This window comes from Erythrolamprus reginae, chromosome 2 (assembly GCF_031021105.1).
Source record: "Erythrolamprus reginae isolate rEryReg1 chromosome 2, rEryReg1.hap1, whole genome shotgun sequence".
Classification (NCBI taxonomy): domain Eukaryota; kingdom Metazoa; phylum Chordata; class Lepidosauria; order Squamata; family Dipsadidae; genus Erythrolamprus; species Erythrolamprus reginae.
In genome coordinates, this window is record NC_091951.1 from 320255771 (window position 1) to 320271207 (window position 15437).

Below are 15437 nucleotides of genomic sequence, written 5' to 3' on the forward strand. Positions count from 1 at the left end.
AAATAAAAGCTCAGAATTTGGGTGGGAGGAGGAGAAGGAAGAAGAGGAGGAGGAGAGTCACTGCCGAAGGAAGAAGGTGAAGTGAGGGGAATCAAAAAAAAATTCAAAACTTTAAGGCTTAAAAAAAAAGAGGAACTCTGAGGCGGCGAGGAGAAGCACACGCCTCCAATACACCCAGTGCGAGGCTGCCTCCCATACATTGCCTCCCATACATTGGCTGCTGCTGCTGCTACCTGCTGCCTCTTCCTTCCCATGCTGAAGGGCTCCCCTCTCCTCTCGCTCACTCACTTTGTAGCCAGCACCTTTCCTTTGCTGTCATAACTCCTCGGCTGCCCAGAGCGAAGGGAGTGTTTGTTTTCTCTGGGCGCTGGCAGAGGTTTATTCCCTGTCCAAGCGCCCAGAGAAAGGAAACTGCTTCGTTCGCTCTGGACTGCCATAGCCTCATTAAGCGCCAATGAAAGGCTCCTCTGGCAGCCCAGATGGCTGGAATTAAAGGGGGAATGGCAGGAAACTTGCCGGGCCTTCGTGCTGCTCTCAAATTTCCTGGGAGATTTTTCCCGGCTCGGGTTCTTAAGTAGAAAATGGTTCTTAAGTAGAGGCAAAAAAATCTTGAACACCCAGATGTTGCTATCTTTGATAATTCTTTGTTAATTGCAAACATAACTGCAATTAAAAAAGAATCTTATTAAAGTACATAGTATTTACTGTTCTATCACAGAATTCAGGATTCAGTCTTTATATTTTCATATCAAAATTGTATCAAAAACCACAAACACTTGTTAATAATTAAGGAAATAGAGAAAGTTCTCTAGTAGAAATTCCAGGAAAAGTATATAATATTGCAAAGCAAATATTGTAAGATAGAAATAAATTGATTTGTTTGGTGTTTTTAGCAAAATCATCAAGTCTGAATGTACATCGCTCATGTTGTTTCAGAAGTTTTATTATTATTCTGCACAAAGAATAGCTTCCAAAGCACTTTTATCAAAGTAGAGGAATAAAGAGGTCATATAAGTCAGATAAGGAAAATTGATCTGAATTTTAAAAATTAAAAAGAGTAACTTTATAGGACAAACCAAACCAAACTCTTTGCTGCTCTATTTTGTTTTGTTCTTAATTCTTGCCATCTTTTATTTTATTTTAATTGCAATTTTTCCTTTACATATCTCTAATACTTATTTAACAGATCTGTGACATTATTCATAAAACTAAAATTGATATTCAATAAATTCTATACATTCTATTTACAAACCTTCTACTCCTTTATATACATATACATATACATTTCCATTTCTTATTTCTATTATCTACCCATTCATACCATATCTCCCATGCTGCATAATATTCTGAATTTTCCTTTAACTCTAATGGGAGTTTATCCATTTCCAAGCAATCAAATATTTTTTTGAATTACTAATCCCTCTGGCAGTATACTAACATTTTTCCAATAATGTGCAAAGGCAATCCTTGCTGCTATTAATATACAGTATGTAACATCAAGTACTTTATCTGTCTATTATAATTCATCTTAAATATCCCCAGGAGAAACAGTCCTGGTTTAATTTCTATTTGACACTTAGTTATATCCTGCAGCCATTTCTGTATATTTATCCAATATCTTTTCACTTCAGGGCATGACCACCATGAATGAAACAAGATACCTTGCTGCCATCTTTTATCCAACTTTTCCTACAGACAAACCTTTAACTAATTAATAGAATACAATAGAATAGAATAGAATTCTTTATTGGCCAAGTGTGCACACACAAGGAATTTGTCTTTGGTGCATATGCTCTCAATGTACATAAAAGAAAAAGATACATTTGACAAGAATCATGAGGTACAATACTTAATAGAATAGAATAGAATAGAATTCTTTATTGGCCAAGTGTGATTGGACACACAAGGAATTTGTCTTGGTGCATATGCTCTCAGTGTACATTAAAAAAAAGATACATTTGTCAAGAATCATATGGAAACAATCAATATTAATAAAAATCTTAGGGATACAAGGAACAAGTTGCAGTCATACACCCATGGGAGTAAATGGGTGATAGGAATGATGGGGAAAAACTAGTAGTAATAGTAGTGCAGACTTAGTAAATAGTTGGACAGTGTTGAGGGAATTATTTGTTTAGTAGAGTGATGGCATTCGGGGGAAAACTAACTAACTAACTAATGCTGCTCACCTGACTGGAACCCATACTGTATTTTGTACATTAATATATTAGTGAGGCTCCAGAGGTATTTTACAAGAGTACTTAACTCCTCTGCTCGCAATACAATTCCTTATTCCAGTAGACTTGAAATTTTAGTCCTGAATAACCATGAACTATGCTGTCTATGTTCTGACCTAAGCTTAGTGCACAAGATAGCGTCCTACCTGTTAACAACTACTTTAATTTCAACCGCAATAACACTAGGGCTATCAATAGATACAAACTACCGTAAATGCAATCCTCTCTAATATTGTTTGTAAAAAATACGACTTCTGCAATAGAGTATTAAATGTCTGGAACACTTTATCTAATTCTGTTGTTAGTTTCTCTAACCCCCATACATTTTATCTTAAACTGTCTATTGTGGAACTTACATGTTTCTTAAGAGATCCCAAAGGGGGAGTGCATAAGCACACCAGCATCCCTGTCCTACTGTACCCATTTGTATGTATTCATTTTATGTAGTTATGGCTATGTTTTGCTTCTTTATATCTATTTATTTGTGTCATTTTTTTCACGTGTCCCTTTTCCCTGCATTTGTTGACAAATAAATAAATAAAATAATTATTGTCATAAATCGCAATCAGCAGTTCAGATGGCAATTTAAGATAGTCAATCCTCATAATCCTAATTTTCTGGGACAGCTTCCCCTTAGTTGAAAATGACAGGTTTTCAAATGTCAAAATTGTCCGTAAATAAATCCCTTCAGTTTGTTTACTCTAGCCTCAGCACAATTCTCTCTCAGTTGTTGACACCTGAAACAAATATTCTTATCTGATTACCAACTAAAGCTATACTTATGGGAAAAATGATTCCCGTGACAGAAATATTGATTATATAAAGACTTAATCAACATAAAACTTTCATTGAAGGTTATGGACTATAATCTACTATGTTGGTCCAGGGCAGGCTGTTAGATAATAGCGCCAGCGGACTTACCCGGCGGCGGCGTTTGCAGGAGGGTCGGGCAGACACCGGACTCCTGGCGGCCACCATATTGGGACTCGGTCGAAGTCTCGCGAGGCGAGACTTCGGCCGAGAGTCAGGCCAACGTGGCCTGACTGCTGACAGGTCCAGGCGGGGCTTGCCGGCCCTATTTAAGGGCGAGCAGGCCCGGGCTCGGCCTTTTCGCCCGGACCCTTGCAGCAGAGCAGACACTCGGCTGAGTGCCTGCTTGGGGTAGCCATTTTGGACGGCCTCGTGTTGCGGCCGCCATTTTGGCTTTGGCGAAAAGAGAGCTTACAGCGCTGCGTGAGCCGTTTTGGATTGCGGAGCCGGCATCGGCTGGTCTCCGCCTCTGGTTTGCATGCTCCGGTTTCCCCCTGGATCGGGGGTCGTGGGGGGGGCGACCGTTCTCGGCGGAGCGGTGTGTGGCTCTGGCAAGGGTTTGTGGCTGGGGATAAAGCCACATTTAGCACTTAATTTCCCTTCATCTCCCCGGGTGGGGTCTGCACTTGGTGCCCCGCAGGTGGACAGGGCGGTGGGGGTTTCCCTGTCACCACTTTGGGGGTTGCCTGCCGTCGGGCCTTCCCTGGTAGGGCCTGTGGGCTTGTTGCTAGGCCTGGTTTTTCCTGGGTAGGGGTTACACCAAGGTATGGCCCCTAAGAAGAGGCAAGCTCGCCCCCCCCCAGCCCAACCAGCAGTGCGGCCTAGGCAGGCTCTGAGGCCTTCTGCCCGGGCTTGGGCTAGCATGGAGGGGACCCCTGGGGTGGTCCCACCAGAGGGGGTGGTGGGGTTTTTGCCCCCAGCTCCTCACCCCGATGTTTCTCCCTCTCTTTCTTGGGCCAGGGTCCTGGAGAGGTTGGACGAGTTGGAGCATTGGCGGTCCGGATCGGGCCCGGGTGGGCCCCCCCTGCCTGCATCGGCGGCCTGGGGAAGAGATCCGGAGGACGAGGTAGCCCAGGCCGGGCAGATGGCCCAGACTGGGCAGATGGCCCAGTCGGGGCAGATGGCGGCGTTGCAGAGCCCTGCATGGATGGGCCCCCCGTGGATGTCTTCAACCCCGTACAGGACAGGTGAGGCTGCACCACACATGTCCTCCACTTCGCTCCTTCCCTTACCCGGTTCAGGGCTTAACCCGCCGGGTTTGGGGACTGGGGCTAGTTTTATGGGGCCCCTGTCAGGTACATGCGGCTAGGTTTGGTCCCCGCCGGTTCCGCTGGCAGTGGCGCCGAGGGTAGTTTTTCCACCGGGGCCTGGGGTGGGGGGTTGGACCCCTCCAGCGTCCGCTATTATGCCCCCGCCCCCTTTGGTGTACCCACCGGGGCTAGGGGTGTTGGGAATGGGGGCCTCCACCGTGTGGGACCCGTTCGCCAGCATCAAGGCTGGGGCCATCCCATGTGGGCTACCAGCCACTCCCCTGGGGTTCCACCTCCACCCGTCGGTGAAGGAGGCGATTTGGAGGGGGGAGTATGTGGACCTCTTCTCCCTATTGAACAGAGAGGTCCCCAAGCAGGACAAGGATGTAGTGCCCAGGGAAAAGCCTAAAAAGACCAAAGTCACCAAGTGTTTCAGCTCATGGCTGTACGCTTTCTTGACTTACACGTCAGTGGTGATTCAAAGGCAGCCGGCTAGGGACGCTTCCATGCTCAAATATATTGACCTAATTGCTAGGGCTCATTTTGAGTATAAAAGTACTATCTGGCGGCATTACGACAAAGGTTTTAGGATGCGGCTGGCTCACGACCCCTCCCTGCCCTGGGATATGGTGGTGCCGGACCTATGGTTCCAGGCCACATATATGTCCGGCAAGGAAGGGTGCGACAGGACCGATAGCGGTCATTTTATGGAAGAGGAGCCCGCGGCTTCCACACCAACCAAGGCGGCTGCGGGGGGAGCGGGGAAGGGAGCCTCCCCTGCGTGTCATGAGTTTGCTGCAAAAGGGGCGTGTTTTTGTCCCTTTTGCAAGTACAAACATGCATGCGGGAATTGTGGGGGGACCCATGCCTCCTCCGTGTGCCCCCGCCCCAAGAAGGGGGCGGAAAAGAAGGGTGGGGGTTCAGCAAAACCTCCCCCACCTACTGGGGGTAAAGGGGCCCAGCCCAATTAATTTAAAAGCACTTGAGGGTTGGTTGGTTGAATTTAGGTTGATTCACCACTTGTCTTTTCCTAAAGGGGAGTCAGTGAATGATTTCATTCCTGACGAACTTTGTTCAGTCCGGTACGCATCCTTTGATGCGGCCGTGGCCATGGTTAGGAAGTGTGGGGTTGGAGCCCTTATGGGTAAATGCGACATTAAGTCGGCATTCCGGCTCCTCCCCATACACCCAGATGACTTCGAGCTGTTGGGCTTCCATTTCGAAGGTGGTTTTTATGTGGACAGGGCTTTACCCATGGGTTGCTCTGTCTCATGCTCTCCTTTTGAGAGCTTTAGCACCTTTTTGGAGTGGGTGCTCAGGAGGCGCAGTGGTCTGGGCTCGGTCGTTCACTATCTTGATGATTTCTTGATGGCGGGGCCTGCGTTCGGAGCAATGCTTTGCTCTAATGCGGGACTTCGAAGCCCTTTGCGCTCAGTTGGGGGTGCCTTTAGCCTCTGAGAAGACCGAAGGCCCCGCCACCAAGATTACCTTCCTCGGTATTGAATTGGACTCAGAGGAGCAATCTTCTAGATTGCCCCTGGATAAGTTGGCTAAAATCAGGGGTAAGCTCGATACGGTTCTGGGCTGCAGGAAGGTCACTCTTCGGCAGCTCCAGGAACTAGCTGGGATACTTAATTTTGCCTGCCGGGTCATGGTGCCGGGCAGGGCCTTTTCTAGCAGATAATATTCTGCGATGAAGGGGCTCCGTTTGCCCCATCATCGTACCCGCTTATGTGCAGGGGTCAGGGCTGACCTCTGCGTGTGGCGGGAGTTTTTAGACCGATTTAATGGGCTGTCTTTTTGGAGGCACGAGCTTCTTTTGGAAGCTGAGTTGCAGCTCTGCTCCGATGCCGCGGGGACTTGTGGTTTTGGGGTAGTGTTAGGTGACCAGTGGTGCTGGTCGGCTTGGCCTCCGGAATGGAGTGCCTCTTCATTGGTTAAGGATTTGACTTTTTTGGAGCTCTTCCCCTTGATAGTGGCCCTAGAGCTTTGGGGGGAGCAGTTTAGGGACAAGACTGTGCATTTTTGGTGTGACAACCTAGCGGTTGTCCATGTTGTGAACGCCCTGTCCTCTAAGAGCGACAGGGTCATGCGGCTTGTCTGCCATTTTGTGCACAGGTCCTTGTCCCTAAACACATTGTTTTTGGCTAGGCATGTCCCCGGGTTAGATAACGGGGTTGCTGACGCCTTGTCTCGTGGTCAGTTGTCCAGGTTTCGGACCCTGGCCCCATGGGCCCAAGAGTCGCCAGAGGCATTCCCCGACCACCTTTGGAGCCTGGGCGGGCTCCCGAGTGGTGGAGAGATGAGGCCTCCAGGGCTATCGCCCTCTCGGTAGCACCGGGCACCCTGAGGGCTTACCAGCGTGCAGGTAAGGAGTTTGGGGATTTCAGGCAGGGTAGGGGTTACCCCCATAGTTGGCCTGCCCCAGTGGAGCACCTGGCAGAATTTTGTGTCCAGCTTAGGCAGCGTGGCCTTTCAGTTAGGACTATTAGGTCCAGGTTAGCCGGCCTCGCCTTTCTGTCCAAGGTGGGGGGGTTTACAGATTTTTCTGGTGACTTCCGCATTCGGAAGATGCTGGAAGGCTGGATGAGGGAGCGACTGGGAGCCCCTTGTGACACTTGTCAGGCCCTGACGGTTCAGCAGCTGTCCCTGATTAATCAGGCTTTAGACAGTTTGTGTGCCTCCTTGTACGAGGCCCGTCTTTTTAGGGCAGCGACTTGTGTCATGTTTTTTGGGGCCCTCAGGGTCAGTGAGGCCATGGCCTCCTCTCAAGCTGACACGTCGCTCCGTGCCTTCCAGTATGCTGATCTAGCCTTTAGGCAGGGGGGGGGTATCCCTTGTAGTAAGGCATTCTAAGACAGATCAGCTGCACAGAGCGGTTTGTATTGAGCTCAGCGTGGCCGCCGACCAGTCTGTGTGTCCGGTGGCCGCCTTACAGCATTATTGTAGCTTGCGTGGGTTGGGGCAAGGGTACCTTTTTAAACATCTGGACGGTACTCCTCTGACCCGTTATCAATTCTGGGTGTTAGTGTCCAGGGCAATGGCTCAAGTAGGCATGGATCCCGCCGGCTATGGAACGCATTCGTTCCGTATCGGCGCCGCCACTAGCACGGCACTTTCTGGTTTCCCGGCCCAGCGGATTTGGGAGATCGGCCGCTGGCGGTCAGCGGCATATTTGGGTTATGTTAGGCCCGCTGAGGATTCTGGGCAGGGCTTAGGCTAGGTAACCTATCTGTGTCCTCTTCCAGGTCCCCATGCCAATACGAAACCGACGGCGCTGCTGTGCGACCACAGCATGATATTTTGGGCCGGCCGCTCAGCAGCCAGAAGCGCCATCGGGACCCAGTTGTCATTGGGACGGTGGGTCAAGGTTGTTTGGATGGGCCGAAGAGGTATGTGGTGGGAGGGACTCCTGCCGGTGTTGCTGGGGGGGGCAGCATCCCACGGCGGTACTGGGCGGGCGGCTTCCCAGGGCCGCGCCCAGGTTGGACTGGGAGGGTGGCATCCCATTGCTGTGCCCAGATGGCTGGTCTTGCACCTCGGTGGCAATGACCTGTACCTGCTTGGGGGTCTGCCATTGATCATCCAGGCGAGCGAAGACCTGCGGCGGCTTCGCACGGTGTGGCACACCACGCAAGTGGTGTGGTCAGAGATCCTCCCGAGGATCACGTGGAGGGATGCCATTTCCCTTAGGGCCATTCACCGGGTCAGGCGTAGAGTAAATAAGGCCCTGGGCAGGATAGTCAGGGAATTAGGTGGGGTTGTAGTGGCCCATCCCCTCATCACTGTAGATTGGCCGTGGCTTTACCGGGCCAATGGCATTCACCTGTCAGAACAGGGGAACGCCATTTTCTTACAGGACCTGCAGCGGTCTCTGCGTGAGCTGGCGCAGCTAGAGGGGGGAGTCGGGGGGCCAAGATAGAGATCTGACCCCCGCTCCGTGGCAGGTTAGGGGCGGAAAACTGGGTGGTGGTTTAGCAACTGCGTGTTCTCCCTTGGGCATCTTTGGGGATGATTGACAGGTTCTCTCCAAGCTTGTGGTGGAAGCGACCTGAGCAGTTGGGGGGAACCTGTCTTTGGGTCCCGCACCTTTAAGTCCCCTGTTAGGGGTTAGCCGGCGGGACCCCCTCATGCAAGTGCATGGCAGGGTCTCAGGTGAGGGAGGGGTCCCTCACCTGGACTAGCATGGAGCTACACCCATAAGTTGCCCAGGAAGTTTATCTGACATCATTTTCTGCCCGGAAGCATTTGTTTGACCCTGCAGGTCCATTGTTTGGGTCATAGTTAGGTATGTTAATTTATGCTAATTTAATTGAATAAATTATGCTAATTTATTATTAATAAAAATGACCCAGTTTAAATCCAGCTCTTGTGTCCGTGTCGTTACTCCGTCTCTTCTGCAAATGTTTTCCAGCTTGCCGATCTAAAGATGTGTGAGAATGATTTCTGTGCTCCTATACCAGGATAGAATTAGAAATGGGGTTTTGTGATACCTATTCCAGTCTTTTAAACCATTAACTCACAGGACCTCACATGCATACACACACACACACACACATATACATACATACATGTTAGGACTTTGTCAGCATTTTGATTATATATGTCATAACAGTCTATGGCTTCTTGTTCTTGATATAAAAAATGTATGCTTTTTAAAATAAGGAATGCAAAAAGTACAATAACAGCTTTAAAATGCAATAGAAGGTGTAAGGGGAGTTAAAATTGAATATTCAAGAAGATACTAAATCAAATCATTTGGATTTGCAGTATACAATAATTGCTAAGCATTTTAATACTTAGTGATAATTATGCATTAGTACACAAAGAACACAGTGCATTGTTAAGCTTATTGTAGATAATGTTTCTTTGAGCTCTACACAATTATTCAGATAAACTTTGTAAAACTACTCAACTCCTTTTATTCACAGAAGTCATAAATACATGACACAGGTAAGCTTTGTACATGACAAATTTTGGAAGAGATACATTTCAAGCTTTTAAAGCAAGTAAATATTAATAATTGGGCTTCAGTGTTTGGTAGTCAGTCAATTGTAGGTTGTTAACAATCTTTGCCAAAGAATGTGGAATGCCTGTCTTAGAAAATATTGACTGAGCATCTTACTTATTTACTCAGCTCTCTGTCCTGCTTAATGTAAAGTTATTTACTCAGCTCTCTGATTATCTAAGATAATTAAACACTCTTCTGTATAGCTAAGGTAAAAGTTAATTAAATACTCTTCTGTTTGTCTAGGGTAAAATTAATTAAACACTATTCTGTTTAGTCAGCAATCACACCTTGGTATGATCTGTCTGAATGCTCTATGTTATATATCAAACCATTTATCCATTGTAACTAAATTAGTAAAGTTAATCTTTTGTACTTGTGTGACCCAAAAAAATTGCTAAAATAAATAAATAAATGCAACTCACATACCCAGAGAGAAGAGGTCTTTGAACAACTGAGGTTTTGTGCCCAGAGAGAGATTTTCATAGCTTGGAACATCTTTGCTCAGAAAATCATGTCTGCATGGCTATGATTTCTACAGTTAGTCAGTTAATAATTTAGTTAAAAACAAGGCTATAAGGGTCTGGCTTTCTCTCTTATTATTTTCTTATAGAGTGGCATTTCCATCTAGGGAGTGAGCATCCTAGATTATTTTTAACTTTTCCCTAGGAATAAATACCAAGTTTGGGGAAAGGATACACTGTTGTTTTGGTTAGAATGTCATGGTTTTAACTAGAGATGTATTATCAGCATCTCACTGAGCTTCCCAGGAGCTGATGAATGTCTTTATTCTGAGAAAAACCATGGTAAGATGAATGCTAGTAGAAATAAAACTCATTTGGCAGTTAAAAGATCCATTTCTTAAAGTATTTCAGGAGAGGCTCTTGATCACTTCCACATTCTTTTCACCACAACAATGCCCTTGCAGATCTTCCATTTTTCTCCTTTGTGTTTCAGTAGTAAGGGGCACTATATTTTTATCTTCTTGCCCACAGTCTACATCAGTATGGGTTCTAAAACCCTTTCCTACAGGCTCACACACATGCACGACGCTTTTGAATGGGTGGGCAGAACCCCTGATACTGGTGCTACTGGTTCTTAGAACAGGGCTGAACTGGGAGCAACCCACAGCTAGTCTACATAAAATGTAGACAGCTGTGGGTATGAGAGACAGCAAAATTATTTACAAAGGACCCATGGGTTTGTAGCATAGAGGTTTCTGGGAAAAAAAACAAAACAAAACTAATTTATGTCATAGCAATAGAAGCATTACAGAGAGTTCCCAGAAGGAAACTTTGGCTGCCAAGTATAACCTCATGACTGAGTCTGAAGTTCTAAATGTTAACAGTTGTTAGCTGTTTGATCCATAAATCATTTATAACATATTTTATTGTATATTAGTTTGTACTTTGGTCTCCCTTTGAAAGCTAAACTAGATGATAAATAAATTGTGCCATGGTTTTTCTCCAATTCTGAATCACTGCAAAGTTTTTTTTGGAGTAAAATTCAGTCATTCCCTTTTTTTTGGGGGGGGGGGGATTCAGGCTCTCTTTCCAAAAAGAGAATATTATGCCACCACTTATTTTCTTTCTTTGTAACTGCAATACCAGTAATATTTATTATTTGAAAATGCTACAAACATCAGACATTAAATTATACAACAGATTCAGACCTTAGAAGCCTGGTTTTGTTATATAATCATCATTTATTAAATAATGATACTATGTGAAATTCTAGAATAAACAACAACAACAACAACAACAAAAATAACAGAGTTAGAAGGGACCTTGGAGGTCTTCCTGTTCAGGCAGGAACCCTAAATTACTTCAGGCAGATGATTTATTTGTTTGTTTGTTTGTTTGTTTGTTTGTTTGTTTACTTACTTACTTACTTACTTACTTACTTACTTACTTACTTACTTACTTACTTACTTACTTACTTACTTTACTTACTTACTTACTTACTTACTTACTTACTTACTTACTTACTTACTTACTTACTTACTTACTTATTTATACTTTAATGCTGCCCAATCCCAATGGACTCAGGGTGGCTTACATCAATATAAAAATTACAAATAACAGCAGCGATAAAAAGAATATAAACCACAGATGACGTGGTGTTTATTTTAGAAGAGCCATTAGAAACAGGTCCAAAACTAATAGAATAAATAGAAGAATATGGAGAAGTGGCAGAGCTGAAAATTAATAAAGACAAAATAAAAAATATTGGTGAAAAATATTACAGAGAAACAGAAAAGGGATCTTATGGAAAAAATAGATATTCAGATTACTAAAAAGGTAAGATACTTAGGAGTATATTTAATGGCAAGATGTATAACGATTAGGGAAAATAATTATTATAAACTGAGAAGATAAATTGAAACAGACTTGGAGTGATGGAAGAATTTACAACTAACATTAATGGGTAGAATAGCCATAACTTAGATGAATACATTACTGAGATTGCTGTTTTTATTTCAAACAATACAAATAAAATTAGAGACAAATATTTTGAAAATTTTAATAAAATAATAATGAAATTTATATGGCATGGCAAAAAAGTGAGAATTAATACCAAAATGCTCCAAGATGCAAGACTCTGAGGATGGTTTGGACTTCAACTGGGAATTATATTGTCAGGCAGTAGCACTATTATGGATGAAAGAATAGATTATTGGCAATAGAAGGACATGACTTGCAACTAGGCTGGCATGCCTTTTTATAGTATGGGGAGAATAAAATACATAGTTATTTTCAAAGACACTATATAAGAACTAGAGGGGAGAATATTCTAGATTTAGTTTTTACAAATGGGAATCGGGTTTCAGAGGTCAAGATGGGAGAAAATTTAGGTTGCAGTGACCATCTATGTTTGTGGTTTGATGTAAAAACTGATTGTGAGCAATCCTATACTGCAACCAAAGTATTGGATTTCAGAAAAACAAATTTTAATGCAATGGGGGAATATTTAAATAATGAATTAAAGGGGAGGGATAAAATGGCAGGAGCGAGCACCCAGTGGACTGTATTAAAAAAGGCCATCTTAAAAGCCACAAGACTTTATGTAAAGCAAGTAACTAAAGGTAAAAGGAAGAAGAAACTGCTATGGTTTAGCAATGATGTAAGGGCTATAGTCAATGAAAGAAAGGCTGCCTATAGGAGGTATAAAGAGTCTGGAAGTATAGCTGATAGAGAGGTGTATAAAATGAGACAGAAGGAGGCAAAACAGATAATATATGCTGCTAAAGCCTCAAAAGAGGAAGAAATAGCAAAATCTGTAAAGAAGGGGGATAAAACCTTCTTCAGATATATTAGTGATAGGAAGAAGAAAAACTGCAGCATCACAAAGCTTAGTACCGGGAATAATACATGCATTGATGGGAATAAGGAGATCGCTGACCATTTCAATAGCTACTTCTGTTCAGCTTTCTCAAAAGACACCTTACAAAATAATACTATAGAGGGATATAGCATTGCTTCCAGCTGTACGGATTCAGCTCCAGTGATCTTAGAAGCCGATGTCTTAGAAGAACTTGAAAGATTAAAGATAAATAAGGCAATGGGTCCAGATGGCATCCACCCCAGAGTTCTTAAAGAACTCAGATCTGTCATTGCTACCCCCCTGACTGATTTGTTTAACCAATCCCTGTTAACAGGAGATGTTCCTGAGGATTGGAGAATGGCCAGTGTTGTGCCTATCCACAAGAAGGGCAGTAGAGAAGAAGCTGGTAACTACAGGCCAGTTAGCTTGACATCAGTTGTAGTTAAAATGATGGAGACGCTACTCAAAAAGAGGATAAATCAGCATCTAAAAAACAATAACTTATTGGACCCAAATCAGCCTGGCTTTACTGAAGGCAAATCGTGTCAGACTAATCTCATTGAGTTCTTTGACTATGTCACAAAGGTGTTGGATCAAGGTGGTGCCGTGGATATTGCCTATCTGGACTTTAGCAAAGCCTTTGATACGGTTCCACATAAAGAGCTGATAGATAAATTAGTGAAGATTGGAATTAATCCCTGGATAGTTCAGTGGATTTCAAGCTGGCTGAAGCATAGACATCAGAGAGTTATTGTTAATGGCGAGTATTCTGAGCAGAGACAGGTTACAAGCGGTGTGCCACAAGGGTCTGTTCTGGGTCCTATTCTTTTTAATATGTTTGTGAGTGACATAGGAGAAGGTTTGGTAGGGAAGGTTTGCCTATTTGCTGATGACTCTAAAGTGTGCAATAGGGTTGATATTCCTGGAGGGGTCTGTAATATGGTAAATGATTTAGCGTTACTAGATAAATGGTCAAAGCAATGGAAACTGCAGTTTAATGTTTCCAAATGTAAAATAATGCACTTGGGGAAAAGGAATCCTAAATCTGAGTATTGCATTGGCAGTTCTGTGATAGCAAAAACTTCAGAAGAGAAGGATTTAGGGGTAGTGATTTCTGACAGTCTCAAAATGGGTGAGCAGTGTGGTCGGGCGGTAGGAAAGGCAAGCAGAATGCTTGGCTGCATAGCTAGAGGTATAACAAGCAGGAAGAGGGAGATTGTGATCCCCTTATATAGAGCGCTGGTGAGACCACATTTGGAGTACTGTGTTCAGTTCTGGAGACCTCACCTACAAAAAGATATTGACAAAATTGAACGGGTCCAAAGACGGGCTACAAGAATGGTGGAAGGTCTTAAGTATAAAACGTATCAGGAAAGACTTAATGAGCTCAATCTGTATAGTCTGGAGGACAGAAGGAAAAGGGGGGACATGATCGAAACATTTAAATATGTTAAAGGGTTAAATAAGGTTCAGGAGGGAAGTGTTTTTAATAGGAAAGTGAACAGAAGAACAGAAGAACAAGGGGACACAATCTGAAGTTAATTGGGGGAAAGATCAAAGGCAACATGAGAAAATATTATTTTACTGAAAGAGTAGTAGATCCTTGGAACAAACTTCCAGCAGACGTGGTTGGTAAATCCACAGTAACCGAATTTAAACATGCCTGGGATAAACATATATAACATATATCCATTGTAAGATAAAATACAGGAAATAGTAAAAGGGCAGACTAGATGGACCATGGGGTCTTTTTCTGCCGTCAGTCTTCTATGTTTCTATGTTTCTATGTTTCTATGTTTCTAAGAAATGCATTATTACTAGTATGGGAATTGAAAGAGAAACAAGAATTAGAAGAATAAGGGATTGCTATTGATTGATACCAAGGGCTTGGTATACACAATTGGAAATACAAGTGAGAAATGAAAATGATGCTAAATTATATGGTTTTTATTTGGAGATGACAGAATAGGATGAAATACTTACAGGAACAGAAGATTAAATAATTAAAAATTGTATAGTTATTTACTTAGCATTAAATTAGAAGAAGAGCAAGTAAAAGAAACAATAGCATGGGCAAATTTTTTGGATACATGATAAAGTTACATAAATGGCAGTAACTATGGGAAAGAAATTATAAATGAACAATGGCAACAGCATATAAAGAGAATTTGTATAAAATGTTTTACAGATGGCATATGTCACTGGAAAGACTGGCAAAAATGTTTAAAAATAAATCAACTAAATGTTGGAAATGTCACCAGACACTGGGATAGTATTATCATATGTGGTAGACATGTGCAGAAGCGAGAAATTATTGGCACAAATTTGAATGTGGTTAAAAAAGATGACACAGCAACATATTGATTTAAAGCTGGAGCTGTTTTTCTTGGGTATTTTGTCAGAGAAATACAGTAAAGAAAATGTATATTTAATTATTCATGTAATAACTGTAGCTAGAATTGTATTTGCACATTTTTCAGACATTCCAAAGAGAAATATACCCATAGGGTGCAATGCTCACACAAAATAGTGGAAATCTTGGTGGTGTCACACTGATTTTTTTTCTTTTGCTCGCTGCCACAGACATCTCTCTCTCTCTCTCTCTCTCTCTCTCTCTCCTGGTAGACAGAATTACTTTACTGACAGAAGAGGTGGGAGTAATAGATGAATGGTCTAGGAATCAGCTTTGAGCCAGTTCTCTCTCTCAGCCCGACCTATCTCACAGAGTGATTATTTTGGAGAAACAAAGGAGAGATAATTGTTTTTATTTTGTGTTATTAATTAAATAACAATTTTATTTATTTGTAT